This window comes from Pleurodeles waltl, chromosome 8 (assembly GCF_031143425.1).
Source record: "Pleurodeles waltl isolate 20211129_DDA chromosome 8, aPleWal1.hap1.20221129, whole genome shotgun sequence".
NCBI lineage: Eukaryota > Metazoa > Chordata > Amphibia > Caudata > Salamandridae > Pleurodeles > Pleurodeles waltl.
In genome coordinates this window covers 10,603,123-10,615,427 of record NC_090447.1, presented here as the reverse complement: position 1 = coordinate 10,615,427, position 12,305 = coordinate 10,603,123, and positions in this window count along the sequence as shown.

The window sequence follows — 12,305 nt, the reverse complement described above, 5'->3', positions numbered from 1 at the left end:
ATTCTCTATTTTTCTAGTTGGTGTGGGACTTTTCTCGTGGTGTGTTATCACTTTATTACTATTTGAGTGTTGCAACAATACTTTTAAGATTGCTTCGAAATTGAGCCTGAGTGCCCTGTGGCAGGCTACAAGAAGGTTAAGCAGGGGGTTATTTACTGACATTTGGGGTTCATCCTGACAAGGACTGTGATTAATATTTGAGGGGGGTTCTCATCCCTCTCAACTAATACTCCAATCTAATAAGTCTGGCTTTTCTATTAAATGTACACACATGGATTGAAGCTTGTATCTTTAAGAAAAAAAACATTCAGATGGCGTAGGGCGTCACACAACTTTGTAATTTTTAAATATCGATGGAACAGGACATTCAGCCCTTTCTAGACAGGTGAACGCGTCGGAGGCAGTGACTTCTTCCAGCCGCATTGGACAATCGTCAGATCCAGGTGAGGGGCCAGTGGAGAAACCAATCACAAATGCTGGTAGAAGCTGGCAGGAAGGGACGCACGCGTTTTCAAAGCCAGTAGGTCTGGCTGTTGTCTCAGGATTTGTGTTTCATCATAGACTGGCAAGTTTGTGTGTGTAGTTCTGGTAGACTGGGTGTGAGGATGAATCAGTGTTTGAAGAATGAGAGTTCATGGATACATGAAGATACATGCCGACAATATAGAAGTGGTAAATGAGAGAAAACATATTGGGGAGAATGTGTCCCCCTCCACTGACTTGTATTGAATCAGAGGCAATTTCAGCGGTGAGCAGCCAAAGAAACATAACGCCATTTTGTCTTCAAACATCTGGAGCATCACACCTGACTCGGGTCTAGTGGTAAGCAGGCACTAGGGGTGGGCAGAACGCGAGGAGTTTCAATCCATGGATTTCCATGGAATTGCATAAAAACTCTGTGAGATTCCGCGGAGTGCAGCCCGATTGAAGACAGTATGCACTTGGCACTGCTCGCGCTCCAATTTAGCACCGGTAGTGCAAACAGCACTGAAGAAACCGCTCAAATATACCATGCATTGCGCAGGAGCTCGCAGCCCTTCGAGCTGAAATTGCTGCTTCACGAGTAGAAAATGTACAAGAGCCGCAGCATGTCTTCTTGAGGAGCGGCCCTGTGAGCACAAATGGTTATGACTGCCCTCTACCACCCGTGTTAGACAATCACACTGGGGGGCGCCAAACCTCCCTCACCAGCTCACATTCATGGAGCCTCGCGGGAAAAAAATCCCGCCAGACAGCGATGGAAAGAACTTGGCTGGAACTCTGCGTTATGAGAGTAATGTGGAGTCACTAAACCCCACAAAATCCCAGAGGGGAATGAAACATTGCACTCACCCCTGTGCGCATGAGTGAGTTACTGGGTGGAAGTGCATCAACAGAGAGTAGACAATGTGAGGTCATGGGTAGATTGTTTGATAGATGAGAGCAGGAAAGGATACCTGGATGACCAGGTGAGTGGGGGCATGAGACACAAGTGGTGATAACTGTAAATCACCAATACTGATACCAATACTGATAACCACAGTTGAGCAGCCCATATCACTTGCACCAGTGTAAAAGGCATAATTTCTTGCAAAGAACACTGAAGGTGTCCTGCAGAGCCCCCTTCAGCAAGACAGTTACCTTTAGAGATATTATTAAGGAGAAATCTATGCCCTGACATTGAAGCACTCCTAAATCTTTCCTAAGACCATATTCAGTGAATGGTCATTCAGCCCCAGGGGCCCAGATATACTGGGGCCCCTTTTCAATCAGAGAGATTGACCTATATAACTGTCAGTAAATAATCCAAATGTACATTATGACACAGCGGCCTAAGTCTGCAGTTATAGGAGGACAACCAAAATGGGTCCACAATGTTTACGGTCCACAAGTGTGTACAGAGTCCATACGGTGCTGAAGGAGAGCCAACAGGGTCCACAGGTTTCAGAGCTTCAAACTCTCTAAGGAGTCCACAAACTACAGCCGGGGACCTAACTCGGTCTACAAGGTTCATAGTTTGCAAACTTTGCACCTGATTCATGCATTGTGCAACATACACAGAGGTCAGTAAGTGCTCACCCTGCGCCCAGGATGTGCCTTTGATAACGCGTCCCAACGTTGATACTTTACTTACAAGGGGACTCGTTTTAGGCCAATTAATCTTTTGACCCTGATTGGAGACTCCTCAGGACAAGGTATCTATTTAACATCTCAAAGGACAGATCAATAGTCTAATCAATATTCACAATAACTAATCAATCAAACGGATAACAACCTTTATTAAGAATGAAACACACCATGACCTTTCAGCCATGAATAACCACACAAATCTAGTAAGATTTTGGATATTTATTCCCTATTAGTTACAATCTACTAGCATATTCATTAGTCTCAATATCAGTAAGCACATCAACAAAACTACAATATGGCAACTCGAATAAGACTTTATCAAAGCAAAGATCATGAACATTAGGACAAAGCACAACATCAACATGAATCAACTTTAGCAGAGTATCATTAGTACATTATTCAACAAAGCAAGAATTCAGTCATTTGTCTATTTGCACCCGATATTAGTGAACCCCTTAACTAACCTCTAATTAGCATCAGCATGTTGGGCTTCATGTAAAACAATTTAGCAACATGAATCTAGAAAACATCTAACTATCTCCTCTGTCAAAAGAGCAGTTGTTACCTAGAAAGGAAAGGCAAACAGACAATTACAATTTATCATCAGATAGTTACCCATCCAATTGGGGCAGCATACAGTGTCAGTCTTCATCCTCAGGACATCAGTCGATTTGCCATCAGCCAGGATAAGCAGGTAAGTCTCAGCAGGGTATAGCAAAAAACTCTTCCCTCATAAGGAGGAGAAGTGCATGTCAGACAAGGGTAAAGCAAGGATGGCTTAAAGTAAAAGACAAAGGGGGTCGTTACAACATTGGCGGTAAAAGCTGCATACAGCCGTGCAGAAGACCACCAACACACCGCCGCGTCCGCGGAATTTCGCCACGGTCATTATGACCCAAAGGCCGGAATACGCCAAAATCTAGACACCCACACAAGTCCGCCACACCAAAGGTCAGTGATAAACTGGCAATAACAAATACTCCACCGTCACACCAACAGGAATACGCCCACACTATCACGACCCACGAATCCATGTGGCGGTCTTTCAACCGCGGTATTCCATTGGCAGTTCACACCGCCACGCTCAAAATACACACATTTACAAAACACAGCCACATTGGACAATTCCAAATACACACACCTGATACACGTACACACACCACTCCCAAACACCCAATACAATATAAAACACACACCCACATCACCCAAAAATCCTTACGACCACAATTGCGGCTGAAGGCCACAGAGAGACACCACCATCTACAAACGAGCATCCACAGGCACTCAACACCATTACCCACATAGCATCCACGCACCTCACACAGCACACCTCTAAAATCACCTCACACATCACAACACACACCACCCCACACATCACCCACACCACCCCATGGCACAGCAAAGACACCCCAGGTTCTCTGAGGAGGAGCTCAGGGTCATGGTGGAGGAAATCATCCGGGTAGAGCCACAGCTATTCAGATCACAGGTGCAGCACACCTCCATAGCTAGGAAGATGGAGCTATGGCGAAGAATCGTGGACAGAGTCAACACAGTGGGGCAGCACCCAAGAAATAGGGATGACATCAGGAAGAGGTGGAAGTGCCTACGGGGGAAGGTGCGTTCCGTGGTCTCAAGACACCACATCGTGGTACAGAGGACTGGCGGAGGACCCCCACCTCCTCCCCCACAACTAACAACATGGGAGGAGCAGGTCTTGGCTATTCTGCATCCTGAGAGCCTCGCAGGAGTAGCTGGAGGAATGGACTCTGGTTAGTCAAATCTTTACTATTACATCCCCCACCCTACCTGCATGCCATCACATACCCCCACCCTCGTCCTTTCCACCATCACTCCTACTCCTCACACATGTCCCAATATCACAAACCACACATCCCAACACCAAGCCCTGCATGCAACACTAAAGCATGGACACCCATCACCAATGCATTGCCACTGCACATACCCATACAGAACCATAAACCATCGTCACACAAGGTCCTACACAGGAATACAAGCTCTGGGGTACACGGTCACCCACCCATTGCACACCATGGCACATACAGATGCAATAATCATGCCTTTACACCCCTTCAGGACCCCTACCCAACGTCACCGGACAGGAGGGTGCAGATATGTCCACTCCACCCACAGAAGAGGCCCACAGTGATGACAGCAGCTCTGTCCAACTGGATCTAGATGACCAGCCAGGCCCAACTGGGACCTTAGGAGAGTCGGTTCCACTCACACTGGCACAGGCCACTACAGAGCTTGCCCCCTCTGGAAACACCAGCATAGCACCCACCCAGCGGGCCCATACCTCTGTCCCAAGGACACGTCAATCAGCAGTGTGTCCACCACTACAGGGAACCCAGTCTAACCCACCACCCCAACAGCACCAGGGACGTGTGGGCAGTGGTAATGGGCACACGGTTCAGGGGACAGAGGCCCAGGAACACAGGGTAACTGGGAGGGCTGCTGTGCGACACGGGGAGGACAGGCCCAGGGAACCCACTCTCCACGAGGCCCTCTCCAACATCATGGGAGCCTACCACCATTCCCAGGAGACAATGGCAACGGTACTGGCCAAGTTTCAGAAGACCCAGCGGCTGCAGGAGGAACAGTATTTGGGCTTCAGGGAGGAACTCAGATCCATCAACTCCACCCTGGGCACTACTGTAGGGGTGCTGAAGGAACTCCTCAACACTAGGAGGGACACTGTGGCACAACAACGGGCCCCTGACACTAGCCTCGACGATGAACTGCCCACCACCTCCGCCAGCGCTAGAGGACAGGAGGCACCGCCACAGGACCACCACACCAGCACCCCACCCCCTGCAGAGGGAGAACCACCCCGCAAACGGTTTTTGAGATCCAGGACAAAGACAGAGAACGATGCCAAGACCCCCGCCAAGAAATGAGCCCACCCTGTTTGTCATCATTTTGTCCCACTTTGTCACCCTGTCCATCCTTAAACTGCCCCAGCTCCACTTCCTATGCCCCTTTGGACAATGCACCTGTGAGACTAATAGACTGGACTCTGCCATGGACATTCCTCCACCATCACCCCTCATCATTTTACAACCCCCTCCAATATTGAGCACTTAAATAAACACCCTTAAAGCACAAAACAATCAGGAGTCTGTCTGTGATTTAGAAATAGTGTATTAGCAATTACAGTGACAAAATGCTCTTTCAAATGTAATGTCAACATACCTATGTCACACAGCTCTAGTCCACGAGGAAACAAAGCAGATGTCACACTGTGGGACCCACATCTGTGAAATCGTAAGGGAAAGTGACAACTCAGTGACCATACACTGGGTGAAAATGACAGTCAGATGAGAGGTAGTGGATTAAAATCAGATGTAGCAGGCAGTGTTGTCTTCTTACCTGTGTCTCACTGGGAGTATTGCAGGATCATTGTGTTCCTGTTGTCGATGTCCTCTTCTTCTGCTTCCTCGTCTTCACTGTCCACAGGGTCCACAGCTGCCACAACACCTCCATCTGGACCATCCTCCTGCAGAAAAGGCACCTGCCGTCGCAAAGCCAAGTTGTGAAGCATACAGCAGGCCACAATGATCTGGCACACCTTCTTTGGTGAGTAGAATAGGGAACCACCTGTCATATGGAGGCACTGGAACCTGGCCTTCAGGAGGCCAAAGGTCCGCTCTATAATCCTCCTAGTTCGCCCCTGGACCTCATTGTAGTGTTCCTCTGCCCTTGTCCTGGGATTCCTCACTGGGGTCAGTAGCCATGACAGGTTGGGGTAACCAGAGTCACCTGCAAATGGCGAGGGACAACTGTTAGACACACACTGACTCATAGGGACATCTACAGACCCAGACAACTATTCCCACTGATTTGGGTCCAGGTGCTCACCTAATAGCCACACACGGTGACTCTGGAGTTGCCCCATCACATAAGGGATGCTGCTATTCCGCAGGATGTAAGCATCATTCACTGAGCCAGGGAATTTGGCATTCACATGGGAGATGTACTGGTCTGCCAAACACACCATCTGCACATTCATTGAATGGTAAGTCTTCCGGTTTCTGTACACCTGTTCACTCCTGCGTGGGGGGACCAAGGCCACATGGGTCCCATCAATGGCACCTATGATGTTGGGGATTTTTTCAGGGCATAGAAGTCACCTTTCACTGTAGGCAAATCCTCCACCTGAGGGACAACGATGTAGCTCCGCATGTGTTTCAGCAGGGCAGACAACACTCTTGACAACACATTGGAAAACATAGGCTGGGACATCCCTGATGCTATGGCAACTGTTGTTTGAAATGACCCACTTGCAAGGAAATGGAGTACTGACAGCACCTGCACTTGAGGGGGGATTCCTGTGGGATGGCGGATAGCTGACATCAGGTCTGGCTGCAACTGGGCACACAGTTCCTGGATTGTGGCACGATCAAGCCTGTAGGTGATGATCAGATGTCTTTCCTCCATTGTCAATAGGTCCACCAGCGGTCTTTACACCAGAGGATGCCACCATCTCCTCACATGCCCCAGCGGACGGTGCCTATGGAGGAGAACAGCGAGCAGAGAGTCAACCAACTGTGATATACGTAAACACAGCTTACTCTGAAAATATTCATAAATCGAAATTTGCCTGTATGAGTGTTTAGGCAAGGCCTAGGTATGTGTGAAGCAGTCAAAAATAATGCAATGTGGGCCCCTGAAATGGCGGCTGCCTGACCTGTAAAGTGGGACAGGGGGATATGAGGTAACTGCGCTGGCGTTCTACACCGTCGCGGTAGGCGGTCGAAGACCGAGACTCAATTCTTCATTAGTTAACATTGGGCCCTATGGGTCCCAGGAGCCAATGACGATGTACGCCGGCGGTGACGGTATGCACTGCAGTGGACGTGACCGCCATTTTCTATCTGTTCAATCACTCGATACCTGATCTTCGACAGGAGAGGACCCACACTGCAAGTGCTGCTGTGACCTCAGTCTGGAAGAGACAATGGCTCCTGTGTCTGGGGAAAGGGCCTCTGCCTTCAGCATGGAGGAGTTGGAGAAACTCGTGGATGGGGTCCTCCCCCAGTACACGTTACTCTACGGTCCTCCAGACAAACAGGTAAGTACACTGTGAGCATGCTGTATGGGCAATGCCTGTGTGGAGTGGGGTGGATGAAAGATAGGGGGGGGGGTGAGAATGGGGCGTGCATGAAACGACGGTGAGTGCATGTGCATCATGGCAAGGGTAGGAATGGGGGCCAATGACTGTGATGGTGCAGTTGGTAATTACTTCTCTTTTCCCCTGTACAATTCCTGTAGGTCAGCGCCCACCAGAAGAAGGACATCTGGCGTGCCATTGCCAAGGAAGTCCGGACCCCGGGGGTCTACCACAGACGGAGCACCCAGATAGGAGGACATTCGTCGCTGGATCAAGAAGACGGTGGAGGCCCAGCTGAGGATGGCCTCCAACTTAAGAGGGATGCCCGTCGCACAATGACCCCCCTGATGTTCAGGATCCTGGTGGTGGTTATCCGGACTTGGATGGGCGCTTCAGGGCATCACAGCAGACACAATGGGGTGAGTACACTCTCATTCTCCTGATTCTGCGTGCATTTTAGGTGCCTGGGTGGGGGAGGTGGGCTGTGGGTTCCCCTAGGCCAGGGCGAGCTTACTAGTTAAGTTCCCTTCTTCAGGCAGGCCCTGTGGTACCCCACCCCACCTGTGTACAGTGGCAACTACACCTAGTCAGGCTCCTGTGACATCCATGTGTGCAGAAATCGGCCATAGCCTTGCCAGCCATGTCCCAGGGATTGAATGGTGGAGCCCAAGTGCGTGGCGTAGTGCAGGGGGCTTCTGTGTCTGTCGTGTCTGCCAACAGTAGCGGTATTGCTTGCACTGAACATGTTTTTCTTCTGTCTCCCCCCCCTTTTTGTGGTCTTCCTCTACTTGTGTGCATTAGCATCATCAGGCGGAGGAGCAGTGGCACCGGAGCAGGAGGGAGCTGCATCCTACATGGCCCTGGAGGGCGACACTATCGACTCAGAATTCACCAGTGGGACGGAGGACGAGGGGAGCTCCACGACGGGGACAGGAGCTGACACCAGCGAGACGGATTCCTCCTCTGATGGGAGCTCCCTTGCGGTGGCAGCCCCATCTGTGCCCCCCGCATCTACAGGTACAGCTGCCACCCCCCCTACCAGCACGCCCTCCCAGCAGCCCCTCAGCCTTTGCCCCGTGCCCGCTCACCCAGGAGGGTGGGCATTACCTTCGCCCCAGGCACCTCAGGCCCTGCCCCCCCTGCTGCCCTCAGTGAGGAGGCCATTGACCTCCTCAGGTCCCTCACTGTTGGGCAGTCTACCATTTTGTATGCCATCCAGGGTGTAGAGAGGCAGTTGCAACAAACCAATACATTCCTGGAGGGCATTCCCTCTGGTCAGGCAGTCCTTCAGAGAGCTTTTCAGACTCTGGCCTCAGCACTGATGGCAGCCATTGTCCCTGTCTCTAGCCTCCCCCCTCCAACTTCCTCCACATGGACCCACACCCCTGTACCTCAGCCTATCCCAAGCACACCTACAGACCAGCATGCACACACCTCAACACACAAGGGAAGCTCTGGCAAACATAAGCACCACACATCCCACAGGCACTCACGCAAGCATCACACACATGCAGACACACCAACATCCACTGCCTCAACTGTGTCCCCCTCCTCCTCGTCTCCCTCCTCCCTCCCTGTCTCATCTACACTCACACCTGCATGCACTACCTCTACAGCCACTACGACCCTCTCCAGCACACCCACCACCACACCCCGCTCACGTGCAGTCACCACCCCCACTACCATTCACACGTCCCCCATGTCCTCCCCCAGTGTGTCTGTGACACCCCCTCCCAAGATACACAAACGCAGGCACACACCCACCCAACAGCCATCCAGCTCACGACAGCCTCCAGCGAATGCACTTTCACCCAAAGTCAGCAAACGAGCACCTCCTACAACCACCACCTCTTCCTCCACTCCCAAACCCCCTCAAGCTACCCGTCCCAGTGTGTCCCAAAAACTTTTCCTGTCCAACCTTGACCTCTTTCCCACACCTCCCCCACCCCGTCCGTCTCCTAGGTCCCGAACTAGCACCTCAGCCACAACATCTCCGGGACCAGCAGTGCCTGTAATCACCGGAATCTGGAGTGCACCGGCCACCAGGGCAGCCAGTGTGGCACAGAGCCACAGCACAGACAGTCCCACATCTGTGAAGCACCAGAAGTTGGCCAGTGCCCGGCGGGAGAGGGGAAGACTCCAGCCACCAAAGCCGCTCCCAGGGGTCCTGGTGGGAGTGTGGAGTCAGCTGCGACACCTTCCAAGGTGGGGAAGGGCCACAAGAAACCCAGCAAGTCTGGGTAGAGCAGCACAGCGGAGAAGACCGCCATCATCCCCGCTGCCCAGGAGGCCACCGCCAGCACCAGCCCAGCTGCCCAGGAGGCCACCGCCAGGACCAGCCCAGCTGCCCAGGAGGCCACCACCAGCACCAGCCCAGCTGCCCGTTAGGACACCACCAGCACCAGCCCCCCTGGGCCATGAAGGACCGCCAGCACCAGCCCCGCTGGGCCATGAAGGACCGGCAGCACAAGCCCCGCTGGGTCATGAAGGACCGCCAGCACCAGCCCCGCTGGGCCATTAAGGACCGCCAGCACCAGCCCCGCTGGGCCATGAAGGACCGCCAGCACCAGCCCCGCTGGGCCTTGAAGGACCGCCAGCACAAGCCCCGCTGGGCCATGAAGGACGGCCAGCACAAGCCCCGCTGGGCCATTAAGGACCGCCAGTAAAAGCCCCGCTGGGCCATGAAGGACCACCAGCAAAAGCCCCGCTGGGCCATGAAGGACCGCCAGCACAAGCCCCGCTGGGCCATGAAGGACCGCCAGCACAAGCCCCGCTGGGCCATGAAGGACCGCCAGCAGCTGAGTCCCTGCAATGGAGATTGCGGCCTCAAGCACCGCTGAACAGGGCACCGCCGCCTCAAGCACTCCTGAACAGGGCACCGCTGTCTCAAGCACCGCTGAACAGGGCACAGCCGTCTCAAGCACCGCTGAACAGGGCACCGCCACCTCAAGCACCGCTGAACAGGGCACCGCCGTCTCAAGCACCGCTGGCCCATTAGCAGCAAGGGCACTGACGCTACTGAGTCCGTCACGGGGTAATGAAGCACTCTGGGCACCATGCCCCCTCCAGAACCAGTGGAGAGATCCATCCACTACCTCTGTCCTTAGCAGGATGAAGGACTCTGGGCACCATGCCCGCTCCAGAACCAGTGGAGATTGTCATCCACTACCTCTGTCCTTAGCAGGATGAAGCACTCTGGGCACCATGCCCCCTCCAGAACCAGTGGAGACTGTCATCCACTTGAGAGACTGTGGCTTTGCACTCCCCAGGATGGAACAGTGGGCAACCCACCCACTGTAGAGACTTGAGAGTCTGTGGCTTTGTACTCCCCTGGATGGAACAGTGGGCAAACCACCCACTGTAGAGACTTGAGAGACTGTGGCTTTGCACTCCCCAGTATGGAATAGTGGGCAACCCACCCACTGTAGAGACATGAGAGACTGTGGCTTTGCACTCCCCAGGATGTAACAGTGGGCAACCCACCCACTGTAGAGACTTGAGAGACTGTGGCTTTGCACTCTTCAGGATGTAACAGTGGGCAACCCACCCACTGTAGAGGTGCCTGTTTAGTTGCTCTCTGATGCCCTTGCAATGTTCTCTCCGTCATGGTCGGGGTTCTTGTGTGGGCCTCGTCCATACCGTGTGTTCCCAGTGTCCCACGGACTTAATTACAGCACTACCTGGACTACTATGCTTGGTATATAGTTTTGTACATGGTGTATATATATATTTCTGCCTACTTGATTTTGATATACTACAATGGTTACACTCATTTTCTATTGTCTTTGCATTCTTCCGGGGGGTTTGGGGGTGTAACTGTGGTGTATTAATATGCATTAGTGTGTGTGTTGTAGTGGGTGGGGGTGGGGGTGTTGCGTGCTGCGTGTGAGTGTCACTCTCTTTTCCCTCCCCTGTGTCGTAGGTGCAGTACTCACCGTGGTCTTCGCCGCCGGCATTCATGCTCCTGGTAGAGAAGCAGGAAGACTATTGCAGGCAGAATTTGGAGTTCCGGGTCCATGGTGTCCTCGTTCCTCGTGGGGTGTGTAGAGGTGAGCGTTTTCCCTTCAGAATTCCTGTTTCCGCCGTGTTTTTATCTGCGGTGAATCCGCCCTGGAAAAAGTGGAGGATTGGCCTGTCATAATAGTGTGGGCGGTACATTGTCCTCCGCCTGTCTGTTGGCGGTGACTGCCATGCTGATTGTTTGTGCCACCATGGCGGTAGGAGTGTTAAAGTGGCTGTCTTTGTTAGCAAATTTTTTTCCGCCGTCCTGTTGGCGGTCTTACCGCCGCTTTATCACCGTCCGCCAGGGTTGTAATGACCACCTATATGTGCCGCTGGGCCTGTAAATTAAATGCTACTAGTCGGTCTGCAGCACTTAAGTAGCACTTTATGGAACAATTATTTTTTTATTACTATAAGCATGAACTACAGTTACACACTGATTACTCTACAACCCACTGGGCCGGCCGCAGTACAAGAAGGAAATCAAATTAAGCAGTCAAAGTAAATATCTGCAGCCCAGGAGCCCCAGGAGCCATCAAACTCTGTAGGAAACCATGTAAGAAAAAAAAAACAATAAACCCCCACCCACCCTCACCCATCCCCTGGTGCCATCACGTCTGTATAAGCCTATATCTGAGTGCTGTCGTGTCGTGAATCAAGAGGGGGTTGCACTCTGTGTGGGAAGTGCCAAAAAGGTGGCGGTCGCGTCAGGGATCTGATCAGGAATCACCTGTAAAAGTTTCAAATAAACAGGGGCAGTCAATTAGCGGAATTCAGAAGAGAGGAAGCATATGAAGGGGCCTATAGGTCGCATATGCGGCACAGTTTGCCTGAGTATACATAGCTAACTTCTCCATCCCCAGTATAAACCAAAGTTTATGAAGCCAAGAAGTATGTGCTGGTGTCTTGTCAGTGCCCCATAAGAATAGAATGACCTGCTAGGCCGCGGCCAATGCCAGAGCCATTTGTCTCTCTTGGACAGAGCATAGCAGGTATGTCAAAGGGTTGGGGAGACCAAGGACCGTGTAAGAGGGAAATCTTGTAATAGTGGTATTGAAGGCTT